The sequence below is a fragment of the Natator depressus genome, chromosome 1, assembly GCF_965152275.1.
Source record: "Natator depressus isolate rNatDep1 chromosome 1, rNatDep2.hap1, whole genome shotgun sequence".
Classification (NCBI taxonomy): Eukaryota; Metazoa; Chordata; order Testudines; family Cheloniidae; genus Natator; species Natator depressus.
Window position 1 is genome coordinate 344,307,656 of NC_134234.1, and position 15,032 is coordinate 344,322,687.

Genomic DNA, 15,032 nt, shown 5'->3' on the forward strand with positions numbered 1-15,032 from the left:
CCTGCCTCCCTCTGAGGGTCCCCTTCCTCTCCTCCACTGAGATCTGGGCAGTTCAGGACACAGTCAGAGGGGGCTGGATGGACGCCTCTATGCAGGGCCAGGATTGGGACAGAGGAGACACACACAGAACTGCATGCTCAGGAGAGTTTATTCTTGTTGTGGGCTGCAGCCACTGAGGGGAAGGGGCAGGAGTGTAACTAGAACAGACACACTTCGGGGAAGAGAGTTTGCAGCTGGGGAAGTGAGATCTGGTCTCTCAGGGAGGGCGGGGACTGTCTCTTGATGCAGCAAAGGCATCGGAAAGTCTGGGACCTTGTCTGATCATGCCCAAGGAGCCCAGTTCTTTTGCATCCCAGGCACTGAGCTCCCCCTTTAGGCGCAGGCGAGCGACTCTCCTCGCTAGGGTCGATACTTGCCAACGTAGCCGTTTTTCATATGACAGTCTTTATCATTCCAGTTCTTAAAATCTAGACGGCAAAACCAATCAGTGGGGCAATGGAAGGGCGAGTGGCGCCATTCCTGCCCTTACAGTGATGTTCCTCCTCATTGCACACTGCTGAGAGAAGACCCCAGCTCCTGTGCATAAGGCTGCGAGGATGAGGAGGCTGGAGATGAAGGCCCATGTGCCTCAGACAGGGACAGGCTCCATTGTTCCATGAGGGACACTGTGTCCAGCAAAACTATCTGCCCTCACCAGCGTCTTCAGCCCTGGCTCTGAGCCCTTTAATTTCAGCCTTTCGCTTGGGCCTCCAAATGAAATTTGTCCCCTTCTTGGGGATACCACTTTGCTGGTGGGGGAACCTGGGCCCAAAGACTAGCCCAGGTTCTGACCCAGGGACACTCTGCACAGCAGCCGTGCGCCACTCACTGCAATTCGTTGCTGCTACTTCCCTGCCCCCCTCATAGCTCAGGGTTAAAATTCTCAGAGCTTCTCTCTTCCCAGCTTCAGCAAATGCGGCTAGAACGAAACTCGGGTTGTCCCCAGAGTTGCTTTGGCCAGAGAGGAGTGTGAGTGCCCCTGTGGTCCCAGCCAGACACTGCCCTGTTAGCACCCGCAGCTCCTGTCACCTGAGCCTGCTGGGCTCTGATTGGCTGCTTCCATGGGGCCGCTCTCGGCAGCCCTTTGCTGCTCTTTTCCTGGGGCAGGATGTGATAGGACCACGGGGCCTCCAGTAGGGGCCACAAAGGCCTGGTGCAGCCTGTCTCACGCGCCCATGAGCCATGGGGCCCCACTTTCAAGAAGGGGTGCCAGATCCAGAGTCTAGGACCAGGGAGTGAGCCTAGAGGTCAAAGAAGCAGGCAGTGCTAAGGCCTGTCCAGAATCCAGGGAGATCGGCACCGACTCCGTGGGTGCTCAGCAGCCCCTGGCAGCCCTGTGGATCAGCTCCTCCCCCCCCCCCACTAGCAGGTGCTGCCAATCAGCCCCTCCTGCACGCCGCGATCAGCTGTTCAGCCACATGCAGGAGGTGCTGGGGTGAGGGGGAGGAGCGGAGGCAGGAAGAGGTGGGGTAGGCGTGGGGGCTTGGAGAAGGGCTGGAATGGGCGTGGGGCCTGGGGCGGGGAAGGGGTTGAGCCCACCCCCCGGGGAACTCAGGAAGTCGGCACCTCTGCTGAGGGATATCAGAAATACACCCATCCAGTTCTGGGAGCCAGTCCCAGCAGCCTGGTAAGCGTCCAGCACAGGTGACCTCAACCACGGCGGGGAGAACTGGCCTAACAGTGGCAGCCACCCTGGAGGGCTGTACCAATGGAGAGAAAGCAGCTCCGTGTTTGTGTGTAGACAAGCCCTTAGCAACAGACTGAAAACGTAGTAAAGTGTCACAAGGCCTGATTCTCATTTACTTCTCACTGACACCGCTCTGGCACTTCTGAAACGTCAGCCTTGGCTCTTAAGTACATAAGAACGGCCATACTGAGTCAGACCAATGGTCCATCTAGCCCAGTCCCCTGTCTTCTGACAGCGGCCACCACCAAGTGCTTCAGAGGGAATGAGCAGAACAGGTCATCATCAAGTGATCCATCCCCTGTCGCCCATTCCCAGTTTCTGGCAAACAGAGGCTAGGGACACCATCCCTGCCCATCCTGGCTAATAGCCACTGATGGTCCTATCCTCCAGGAACTTCTCTAGTTCTTTTTTGAACCCTGTTATAGTCTTGGCGTTGACAACAAAGAGATCCACAGGTTGACTGTGCATTGGGTGAAGAAATATTTCCTTTTGTTTGTTTTAAACCTGCTGCCTATTCATTTCATTTGGCGACCCCTAGCTCTTGGGTTATGAGACGGAGTAAATAACACTTCCTTATTTACTTTCTCCACACTAGTCATGATTTTATAGACCTCTATCATTTCCCCTCTTAGTCATCTCTTTTCCAAGCTGAAAAGTCCCAGTCTTATTAATCCCTCCCCATATGGAAGCCGTTCCATACCCCTAGTCATTTTTGTTGCCCTTTTCTGAAACTTTTCCAATTCCAATCGATCTTTTTTGAGATGGGGGAACCACATCTGCATGCAGTATTCAAGGTGTGGGCGTACCATGGATTTAAAGAGAGGCAATAAAGTATTTTGTGTCTTCTTATCTATCCTTCTCCTAACGATTCCCAACATTCTGTTTGCTTTTTTTGACTGTCACTGCACACTGAGTGGATGTTTTCAGAGAACTCTCCACAATGACTCCAAGATCTTTCTTGAATGGTAACAGCTAATTTAGACCCCATCATTTTCTATGTATAGTTGGGATTATGTTTTCCAATGTGCATTACTTTTCATTTATCAACATTGAATTTCATCTGCCATTTTGTTGCCCAGTCACCCAGTTTTGTGAGATCTCTTTGTGAGAGGACCTTCCCTCTTATCCCATGACAGGTTACTTTGCTTAAGAGCCTTTGGTGAGGGACCTTGCCAAAGGCTTTCTGAAAATCTAAATACATGTTGACACTTTCCCAGCAAATCATGTTCATCAATGTGTCTGATAATTCTGTTCTTTCCTATAGTTAGTTTCAACCAGTTTGCCTGGTACTGAAGTCAAGTTTACCGGCCTGTAATTGCCAGAATCACTTCTGGAGCCTTTAAAAAAAATGGCCTCACATTCGCTGTCGTCCAGTCATCTGGTAAAGAAGCCGATTTAAATGATCGGTTACAGACGACAGTTAGTAGTTCTGCAATGTCGCATTTGAGTTCCTTCAGAACTCTTGGGTGATGCCATCTGGTCCTGGTGACTTATAATGGTTTAGTTTATCAATTTGTTCCAAACCCTCCTGTAATGACACCTCAATGTGGGACAGTTCGTGTTCTGTTAGTGACTGTCCTGGTGTTTTACTGTGAGCTCGACACGCCTGTAGGGTCTTATGTGTGCTGCTCACCCCGATGCAATCTAGAGGCAGGAGAAGCAATGTTTCAACACAAAGAGACTGATTTATTTCTGTTTTCTCTGTAACTTATGTTTTTACTTCATTTACAATAAATCAGATCCTTGACAAGCTGGGGAAACTGGTGCCATGTAAATGTGAGTCATGGTCAGGGTGAGGTGCGGAAAGCAAAGATGTGTCTATATAATTATTCCCATTACAGGCACTCATCTATGCAAATGCAAAAACTCAACGCTGTTAGAAGAAACTCTACACCTATTTGCTGCGTGGAGGTTGGAAGGCCGCAGAGCTGGAGGATAGGTTTGCGTAGAGACAAGGATGGTCGCACCGTCCCCTCTGAGTAGAAACAGCTGCTCAGTATCAGAAGCTAAACTGTCCTCTGCGGTGATACTTACAAGACACTTGACAATGGCTGGGTAGCTGGTGGGCTGAGGCCACTGTCCATTTTGCTGACCAGTATTGTCTCCCTGTGCTCCCCTGTCCGTCTGCTGGTTCGCTCCTGTTGTCCCTTGTTGCAGACTGTAGACTCTTTGGGGCCAGACACAATGGGGTCCTGGTCCATGTCTGGGCTCCTAGGCGTGACCACAAGACAGGTAGCTAATAATAATTAGCAGCAGCAGCAGTAGCATGTGCCATAGTCTGAATCATTTGCAACACGAATGTCATTGTTACACAGGTGGGGAAAGTGACTCACTTCAGAAGGAGGTCTTGGTGTGTCCAGGGAAGGGAAAGGATCCCCCATTTTCTCCACATCTCCAGTCTCCTGCTCTGTTGTTGCCACGAGTGGACTTCCTCCTTTATTCAAGAGAATGACTTTCAGTCTCGTGAATAAAGTCACGTATGGCCTCAGCCTCAGTGGTCTGGGAGTTCTGCTGGAATATTTCTGCCACCTTTTCCAACTTCCTTTTCAGTTGTTGCCTCTCCGGGTAGTTGTCTGGAATGGCGAAACCTGCTTTGTACATCTCAGCTGCCTTCTGCACACTGTTCTTCTTGTAGAAGAGGAAATTTCCCCAGTGAAGGCAGACTGCCTGCTGACACTTCTTGCTGAGGCTGGGCATTGCACTCAGGAGATTGAGATAAATCTCTTCTCGGTAGTGAGGTGTGTTTTCTCCATACATTTCAGCTAAAGCCAGCCTTGAAAACACAGAGGCTGGATCTTTCTGCACAGCCTTTTTGAAGGCCTCAATAGCTGCTGCCAATATTTCTTCTCTTCTGCTGGATTTGGCCCCCCACAACTGCATCTTGTAGCAGACGCCAAGGTCATAGTGAAGGAGATGGTAATTGGGGTTCAGAGAGATTGCTCGCTCTAGAATAGAAATTTTTTTTTCTACGAATTCCCGTTCAAAGAACTTGGCTGCACGTCTCAGGACCTCAGGGTCCAGGCTATTCTGAACAACATCTTCTAAGAGGGCTTCTCCTTGCTGTCTATCCGATTCCTTAAGGATCTCGGCTAAATACACCTTAGCTTCATAGTTTTGCGGCTGTTCAGGGATAATGTCTTCCAACTTCTCTCTGGCTTCATTCCAAGACGTAGAATTGTATGAGTGATCCCATGATGCAAAGGCTGCGATTGCCAACCCAGCAAGAAATTCCCCATTCGCTTCGTCTTCTCCTAATGCCATTTGGAAACACTCTGTGGCTTCTTTGCCATTGCGGAAGCCTGCTGCCAGGAGAGACCAGCCTTTCTGTGCATGTATCTCAGGGATCTGAGCTGCATGTGGAGAGCGGCTCTTCAGGAAGCTGCAGATCTTTCTAACCTTGTCCAGGTAAAGTTCAACCAAATCATAGTGGGCCAAGTGATAATAGGTCCAGGCGTAGTTTCCGTAAATGACCAGGACCTGCCGGGGGAAGTTATCTGGGTGATCTCTTTGCAGAATCTTTTCGGCTTCTCTAAGGCTTTGCAGAGCATCTTCATATTGCCCCTGCAGGTGGCAGAGATAAGCCTGCATGGCAAGGAGCGTGGGCTGGTTCTGGTAGTGAGTGTGGGCAATCCTGAGAGCCAGAGTTTGGAGGAGGTGAACTGCATCTACCTGGTCTCTGATTTCAGAGTTCCAGGTGAAGTGGCACTGGAGGGCCTGCAGCTTCTCCTTCAGACGCAGGGTGCTGCAAAGAGAGGGAAAAATGAGACTCCATTTGGGCTGAATGAATTTCCACTATATGCTACAATCCTGGGGCAGTGATTACAGAGTGACAGGGCTTCTTTCCGGTTAAAAGCAAATTGCTAAGTGGCAACAAAGAACTAAGCCTGGATTTCAGTGTCTGACGTCCTCACTCTCCCATGCATGGGACCAGTATGAATGGGTTGAATCTAATCTTTGTGAAATCCTCTTAGTACTTCCTGTGTCCTAGAAAGCAACACTGCCAAACCCCATGACTCATTGCAATAGATGCAGCCTGTGGTATTTGTTATGTCACAGAAAGCTCCCCGCTTGGTAACGTCAGGAGAATTTCTCAGGGGGTGTCAAGGTTCCTCCCCCCCTCTGAACGCTAGGGTACAGATGTGGGGACCTGCATGAAAACCTCCTAAGCTTATCTTTACCAGCTTAGGTCAAAAACTTCCCCAAGGTCCAAAATATTCCACCATTTGCCTTGGATTGGCCGCTACCACCACCAAACAAATACTGGTTACTGGGGAAGAGCTGTTTGGAAACGTCTTTCCCCCCAAAATACTTCCCAAAACCTTGCACCCCACTTCCTGGACAAGGTTTAGTAAAAAGCCTCAACAATTTGCCTAGGTGACTACAGACCCAGACCATTGGATCTTAAGAACAATGAACAATCCTCCCAACACTTGCACCCCCCCCTTTCCTGGGAAATGTTGGAAATTAGGTGACCACAGACCCAAACCCTTGGATCTGAGAACAATGAAAAAGCATTCAGTTTTCTTACAAGAAGACTTTTAATAGAAATAGGAGTAAATAGAAGTAAAGAAATCCCCTCTGTAAAATCAGGATGGTAGATACTTTACAGGGTAATTAGATTCAAAAGATAGAGAATCCCTCTAGGCAAAACCTTAAGTTACAAAAAAGATACACAGACAGAAATAGTTATTCTATTCAGCACAATTCTTTTCTCAGCCATTTAAAGAAATCATAATCTAACACATACCTAGCTAGATTACTTATTAAAAGTTCTAAGACTCCATTCCTGGTCTATCCCTGGCAAAAGCAGCATATAGACAGACAGAGACCCTTTGCTTCTCTCCCTCCTCCCAGCTTTTGAAAGTATCTTGTCTCCTCATTGGTCATTTTGGTCAGGTGCCAGCGAGGTTACCTTTAGCTTCTTAACCCTTTACAGGTGAGAGGAGTTTTCCTCTGGCCAGGAGGGATTTTAAAGGGGTTTACCCTTCCCTTTCTATTTATGACAGGGGGAAATAACAATGTACAACGTTTGTTCAAAATGTGTTTACCTGTTTGAATGCTCCTCCAGCACCAGAGCTGCTAAGTGAGAGTATTTAGAAGTGATTATTTTGTTGTGCAGTTCACCTTTAGGGCCGAAGCTAGCTATTAACTGGAATATTTGATGCGTGTTATTCCAAGCCAAAATGTACATCATGATGTCACAAAACAGAGCCCACAAAACAAAGGGATTTCCCATGTAAGAACTTGGTGAATGTGGAGCTAAGGTTGCAAATGCAGTCTGGACCAATAATGTAAGGTATGGGGGTTAACCTTAATAGAAATGTAACTTTTAAGGAGCTGATATCTAGAAAACTGAATCTTCAGGGAGCGCTTAAACCCCCTCAAACACTGGAAATCATCTGGCTGCCCACTGGGGTCATTTATGTCCTGGGATACGTATATGTGTGTGTGGAGAGAGAGTCTCGCACTGACTTCACTGGGGGCCATTTATCCAAGGAGACAGGAAGGGCCTGACTCTCATTTACACAAAGGCTAGTTCCCAGCACGCTGGCAGCGTAAAGCGAGTGTAAATGGAAAGGCCCCTTTGCACGGCCAGGGTGCTGTGAAATGGCCGCAGGGTGTGTCTACCCTGCAGTGAGAGGTGGGACCGTAGCATGGGCTGCCCTACCCGCACTAGCTGTAACCTAGATATCACAGCTAAAGACAGCAGTGACACTTGGCGGTGCAGGACCTGCAAGCCCATCTGGCCCCCCAGGTACGTACTTGTGTTTCTAGGCCACATCCGGGTCTGCGCCACTGCGGCTTCACTGCTCGGTTTAATCCCACTAGCTAGATTAAAGCTCGCATGGGGATGCCTACCTGAGCTAGACACACCTGCGACTGCACTGTAGCCATAACCTTAGTATCAATGGGAACGGGGCCCACTCTAGTCAGCAGGCAGGAGAGAAATGTAATGGGGAGATGCTGAGGGTCAGCAGAATGTAAATACTTTGTCTCCGGACATTTAATTGAGACAATGGAGGCCTGTTACACCCCTCCCCCTGCTGTGCATCCTGCATGCAGATGTGGTTGCCCCATCTCAAAACAGATATATTGGAATGGGAAAAGGTTTAGAAAAGGGCAACAAAAATGATTAGGGGTATGGAACGGCTTCCATGTTAGGAGAGATTAATAAGACTGGGACTGCTCATCTTGGAAAAGAGACGACTAAGGGGGGATATGATTGAGGTCTATACAGTCATGACTGGTGTGGAGAAAGTAAATAAGGAAGTGTTATTTACTCCTCATAACCCAAGAACTATCGGTCACCAAATGAAATGAATAGGCAGCAGGTTTCAAAGAAAGAAATGGAAGTATTTCTTCCCACGATGCACAGTCAACCTGTGGAACTCTTTGTTGTGAAGGCCAATAAAGAACTAGAGACATTCATGGAGGACAGGTCCATCAATGACTATTAGCCAGGATGGGCAGGGATGGTGTCCCTGCCTCTGTTTGCCAGAAGCTGGGAATGGGTGACAGGGGATGGATCACCTGAGGATTCCCTGTTCTGTTCATTCCCTCTGGGGCACCTGCCGTTGGCCACTGTTGGAAGACAGGACAATGGGCTAGATTGACCTTTGGTCTGACCCACTGTGGCCGTTCTTATGGACTCTGTGGATGCAATGCCTGTTCTTTGTTCTGGAATTGGCCTGGATACAGCTGAAACCCTAAGAATTGAAGGCATAAACACACCTGAGAGTTATTTCTATGAGACTTTCTGATTCCTTCCTTTTCTTGAACTCAGAACAAAAACTGATGACACTATGTTTTTCAGTTAAAATGTAAAATTGCACAGCAGCCATTGCTCTACAACCCAGCACGGGACAGAACCTGCCACCCCTTGGGAGTTAAATGATCTCCTCTCACCTAACTCTCATTCTCCATCCTTCCTGACCTCTGTGCTGCTTTTCATACTGTCAACCATGACATCCATCCCAACCTCCTGGGACCTCATGAAGAGGTTACATAAGAGTGGCCCTATTGGGTCAGACCAAAGGTCCATCTAGCCCAGTGTCCTGTCTTCTGACAGTGGCCAATGCCAGGTGCCCCAGAGGGAATGGACAGAACAGGGAATCATCAAGTGATCCATCCCCTGCTGCCCATTCCCAGCTTCTGGCAATCGGAGGCAAGTTACACTTAGAGCTTGGTGTTGCATCCCTGCCCATCCTGTCAATAGCCCTTGATGGACCTGTCCTCCATGAACTTACCTAGTTCTTTTTTGAACCCTACTATTGTTTTGGCCTCACAACATCCCCTGGCAACCAGTTCCACAGGTTGACTGTACGTTATATAAAGAAATACTTCCTTTTGTTTGTTTTAAACCTGCTGCCTATTAATTTCATTGGGTGATCCCTAGTTATTGTGTTATGTAAAGGACTAAATAACACTTCCTTATTCACTTTCTCCACACCAGTCAAGATTTTATAGACCTTTATCATATTCCCCCCTTAGCCATCTCTTTTCCAAGCTGAAAACTCCCAGTTTTTTTAATCTCTCCTCAGATGGAAGCTGTTTCATACCCCTAATCATTTTTGTTGCCCTTCTCTCTACCTTCTCTATTGCAGTATATCTTTTTTGAGCTGGGGCAACCAGATCTGCATGCAGTATTTAAGATATGGGTGTGCCATGAATTTATATAGGGGTATTATCATATTTTCTATTTGATCTATCCCTTTCCTAATGGTTTTTAACATTCTGTCAGCCTTTTTTGACTGCCATCGCACAGTGAGCAGATACTTTCAGAGAGGTATCCACAATGACTCCAAAGTCTTTCTTGAGTGGTAACAGTTAATTTAGAACCCAGCATTTTGTATGTGTAGTTGGGATTATGTTTTCCAATGTGCATTTCTTTGCATTTATCAACATAGAATTTCATCTGCCATTTTGTTGCGCAGTCACCCTGTTTTGTGAGATCCTTTTAACTCTTCTCAGTCTGCTTTGGACTTAACTATCTTGAGTAATTTTATATCATCCGCAAATTTTGCCACATCACTGTTTACCCCCTTTTCCAGATTATTTATGAAAACGTTGAACAGTCCTGTCCCAGTACTGACCCTTGGGGAACACCACTACTCACCTCTCTCCATTCTAAAAACTGACCATTTATTCCTGCCCTTTGTTTCCTGTCTTTTAATTGGTTACTGATCCATGAGAGGACCTTCCTTCTTATCTCATAACAGCTTCCTTTGCTTATGAGCCTGTGGTGAGGGACCTTGTCAAAGGCTTTCTGAAAGTGCAAGTACACTACTTCCCCTGGATCAGCCTTGTCCATATATTTGTTGACCTCCTCCAAGAATTGTAATAGGTTGGTGAGGCATGATTTCCCTTGACAAAACCCATGTTGACTCTTCCGCAACAAATAGGATGTATTAGCAGGAGCGTCGTAAGCAAGACACAAGAAGTAATTTTTCTGCTCTACTCCACGCTGATACAGCTTCAGCTGGAGCATTGCGTCCAGCTCTGGGCGCCACATTTCAGGAAAGATGTGGACAAATTGGAGAAAGTCCAGAGGAGAGCAACAAAAATGATTCAAGGTCTATAAAAGATGACTTATGAGGAAAGATTGAAAAAGCTGGGTTTAGTCTGGAGAAGAGAAGACTGGGAGGGGACATTTATGCACTTGAAAACGGTTATAAAGATTGTTACAAGGAGGAGGGAGAAAAATTATTCTTGTTAACCTCTGAGGATAGGGTAAGAATCAATGGACTTAAATTGCAGCAAGGGTGTTTTAGGTTGGACATTAGGAAAAACTTCCTGACTGTCAGGGTGGTTATGCACTGGAATAAAGTGCCTAGGGAGTGTGATGGCGTGGCTGCCTGCCACTGGCAGAAATGGGGTTAAAAGCAGCCCTACGGAGAGTGAGCTGTAGGCAGCCAATTAGAAAGGGGCTGAGAGAAGCAGACAATCATGACCTGGCAGGCGCATATAAGAAGGGCTGCACGGCATAGCAGAGTTCAGTAGCTGAATGGAGTTTGTGGGGAGAAGACCAGGCTCTGAGCAGGAAGAAGGAGTGCTAGCACCTGGGATAGAGGAGTGCTGCAAGCAGGGGCTGGGGGAGCTAGAGAGAGCTCTGGGCTGGTTGCTACAACCTGCAGGCTGAGGACCTGAGGTATGGGCAGAAAAGGGTGCTGCAGCTACATGGGAAGTGGCCCTGGGACAATGGACTGAAGTTGCCACTGGAGGAGTGGCTGAACAGAGACCGTGGGTCCCCTGGAAGGGGGAGAACACAGAGGGTGGCACAGCCAGGGGGCAGTGTCACTGAAGAGGACTCTACAGTTCTGGGAGTGGCGTGGGTCCTGGAACAAAAGTGATGGCAACAAGGCACCACCAGAGGAGGGGGCCCTGGTGAGTAGAGCTAATTCCCATCACAGCCAGCAGGAGGCGCCACAGTGGTGAATCCCATCCCATCACAGGGAGGTTGTGGAATCTCTGTCAAAAAGTAGGTTAGACAATCCCCTGTCAGTGATGGTCTAGATAATACTTAGTCCTGCCTTGAGTGCAGGGCACTGAACTAGAAGACTTCTCGAGGTCCCTTCCAGTCCTATGATTCTATGAAATTGTGTTCATCTGTGTCTGATAATTCTGTTCCTCATTATAGTTTCAATCACTTTGCCTGGTAGTGAAGTGAGGCTTACTGGACTGTAATTGCCAGGATCACCTCTGGAGCTTTTTTAGAAATTGGTGTCACATTAGCTATCCTCCAGACATCTGGTACAGAAGCTGGTTTAAATGATAGGTTACATACATAGGTTTTAGGACTGGACATTTCATTTCTGTTTAACTAGCTTCCTCATTTTTGTGTAGTTCCCCTTTCTGAAATTAAATGCTCCTGTGTTGGACTTCTTTGGTGGTCCCCTCCCCCCAGATATGTTCAATTTAATTATTTTATGGATGCTATCACAAGGCGGTTCAGCTAGATTCACCTCTTGGGCTGGATCCTGTGCTCCCATTTAGAACTAAATCAAGCATGTAGAAGCACTTGTCCAGACTCTAGGGAGATGGGGATAAAAATCTCGGAGCAGAAGGAATTATGGTCCTTTTATCCTGTTTAGATTCTCAGGGGCAAAGATTCCTAAACACAAGCAAGAGATCCGCAGGACTAACCTGGGTTAGCCCTAATGGACACATCGAGCTGGCATATTTCATCAGCTCTGGCACCATGTGAATCCTAAGACTGCAACACGTTTTTGTGTGTATGGTTACTTGTTTTAACTTTGTAAATAATGCTCTTATTTCTTTTTCCTGGTTAATAAATCCTAGTTTACTAGAGAAATGTCTACAAGTGTTGTCTTTGGTGTGAGATCTAAGGTGCAAATTGAGCTGAGTGTAAGTGAATGGTCCTTTGTGAGTGAGACTAACCTGAATATTTTGTGATCTTTGGTGTAAAGCAACCATGTGCCACAGAGCAAGCTTGCCTGGGTTGCGAGAGAGATTGGAATGCCCCAGGGGACTGTCTGTGGCCCCACGGTAAAGCTGCCTAGAGCCTGAGGGGTTCAAACTTGTCACTTGGTTGGTGAAATCGAAGTATAGAACTCCCAGCCAGTTTGGGGTTTGTGCTGTGGTTCTTAAAAGTCTGCCTTGAGGCTGGTATTCTCACTCATGAGCCACTCCAGCAAGTGTGACAATAAATATGCTTCCCCATGGCCCTGCGGAGCCGCCTCCGGGCTCTCACGGCACGAGGGGGCTTGGAGATCCGATGGACACAGTTCTCCATAGCCCTGCAGAGCCACCCCTGTGACTGGCACAGCCTCCATCCCTGACACAGAGGGTCGCTCAGGGCCGCATTGCCCTCTAGGCCCTGCCCTCACCAGCCACACTGCCAATGGGTGAAGTTTTCCGCAGCCATTTTGGCTGCTATCTCCCATTACTCTCAATGGGGCTGAAGGCAGCAAGATGGCTGCCATTTCCCTACAGGCTGTCTGCACGTGGCAGGGAAGTTGCCTGTAATGAAGAGGGCAGCCATCTCCGACTGTGTTCAGTGAGACCCAAGCCCGGTGCAGCAGAGTGACCACCTTTGTTGGATGGAAGAAAGGGGGAAAAAAACCGCAGGAGAATTAAGTTATGGATGGTCATCATAAGGGCCGAATCAATGAAATAAGGGACAGTCCTATAAAATAAAGAACGGGTGGTCATCCTAACACTCAGAGGCAAAATGTGTGGCGCTCCATGAGGGGTGCGTTGGGGGCTAGCCAGGACATGGTTACGTCTCAGGAACAGCAGAGCCCTGTAAAGGGAGGGTGGAGAAGCTCTCGGGGGCAGGAGGCAGATTTAAGGTTTGTAGGGAATGGGGGGGTAGGAGGCGGGGCGGGGGACAGGAAAGAGGCTGGTGGTGCAGGTGAAAGGATAGGGATGGGATGGGAGAGAGATGGAGGGGATCAGCTTGTGTGTCAGCTGGGGGAGAGCAGGAAGCCGTCCCGGTGTAAGGGGGCTGCTGGCCCCGCACTGACACTGAGTGGGGTTGTTTGGCTGCCCTCTGCCAATAGCGGGGAAGGGCCACGGAGAAATTAGAATCCTGAGACTGGCAGTCCCTGGGGCCAATGGGCAGGGGTCAATACTCTAGGTCAGGCTGATTGACAGGGCGGGCAGGCCAATGAGGGAGTCAGGAGCCTGGGGGCCTGTCCTCCGTGTGCGCTGGAGCTCCCTGAGCCAGGGCAGGGCTGAGCTAAGGGGAGAGCAGCCACCAGAGCTGGGCAGGAGGCAGAGCTGCAGCAGCCAGGGGGCTGGAGCTGGGGAGCTGGAGCGGGGGTGGTGGTGGAGAGGATGCTGGAGCGGGGGCAGGCGCTGGAGCCCGAGCAGCCCGGGAGTGGGGTGGGGTGGGGTGGGGGGGCGCTGGAGCCGGAGCACCCTGGGTTTGGGGGTGTTTACACAGGGGAGGAGCAGGAAGGGCTGGGAGAGGAATACCCCACAGCTGCTGGGTTGAGGTCCTTGGACTGGCATCCGGGGCAGAGGGCGGGCCGGGTTCCCCCACCAGTCAGTGCTGGGGTGACACATGAGGGAGAGCCCCTGGGGGTGGTGGGGGCCGTCTGGAGCAGCCTGCGATGACACCCGGCCGGGGCAGAACGTTAACATGAGGTGATCGGGGGGGCTCAGGGAGAGGGAAGCGCGGCTGCTCCCAGCGCGTGAGAGGCCAGGGCGTGACCAAGGGGCTCGACGGGCTGAGTAAGCACAGGAAGGGGCATCCGAGCTAATTCCCCAGATGAGCCAGAAGACGGTGCTGCCCAGGGGTGAGTAGCACCAACCCTGTCACGCCATCTCAGCTCTCCACTGTGCCCACAGAATGGTCGCTCTGGTCCCCATAAAACTGCCTGAACCCCCGTAGCTGGGTCTACGCGGCTCCTTTCCAGCTCTGAGTGGTGATACATCCATCCACAAACAGCTGCTGGGAGGGGCCCCCAACCCCGGACAGCCCTGGGGCAGGTACCTGCTGACTGCCCAGGTTTGCTGTGGAAAGGGATTGCGGCTGGAAGCAGGGCACCTGCTCTGCGTGCAAAGCAGCCCCCAACCAGATAAGAGCTTTCCTGTGTTTTGCCCCTTCCCCAAGCTCCCCGTGGATCTACGCCCCGTCCCCTCCAGCATCCCCCGACAGGGCAAACCTGCCAGTTCCAACCCCCCTCTCACTCACTCACACCCAGCCTGCCCTGGCTGTCTGCTTATCCCTTCATCGCAGCGCAAAGGGGCCCGTGGTGTTTGGACGCGCCTGGCCAGCTGGCAGCGCTGGGGTGAGCGTGTTCACCTGCACCTGATGGGGTCGCTGTGCCTGAGGGGTTGGAGCACACAGGACCCCTGGGAGGGCTTTTGAACGTGCCAGGTAAGGAGCCTTTACCCCTGCCCCACCCCTTTGTCCACCTCACCCACCTGAGAGTTTAGGGTCCTTTATGGTAATCCCTTGAGTGCCCAGCAGACCTCAAAGGTACCCCCTTAGCTGTCTAAGCGTCTATGGCTGCTTTTCCAAAGGGCTAGCAGTGTCTACTGAAAACCATGGAGAATCTTCCTCACCCTACCCCATTGAGAACAATAGAGGATTCCACCGCCCACCCCCCACCCCCCTGAGAATACTGCAGGGGTCTTGGACCCCAGCTGAGAACAATGGGAGCTGCTGTGTGCTGAGCTCTTTGGTAAATCTGGACACTCATTTCCACCAAGCGAGCTTCTGAAACTCCAGCCTTGGCTCCAGCTCTATTAGTGACTGTCACGGTGGTTTACTGTGAGTTCGAAGCGCCCGTGGGGTCCTGTGTGTGCTGCTCACCCTGATGCAATCTAAGGGCAC

The 15,032-nt window shown here is 49.8% G+C and overlaps 1 pseudogene; it reads right to left on the bottom strand.

Annotated features, from left to right (window-relative positions):
• Nucleotides 1-4,060: 4,060 nt before the first annotated feature.
• LOC141992439 (interferon-induced protein with tetratricopeptide repeats 2-like) lies at nucleotides 4,061-6,920 on the bottom strand (annotated as a pseudogene).
• Nucleotides 6,921-15,032: the final 8,112 nt, after the last annotated feature.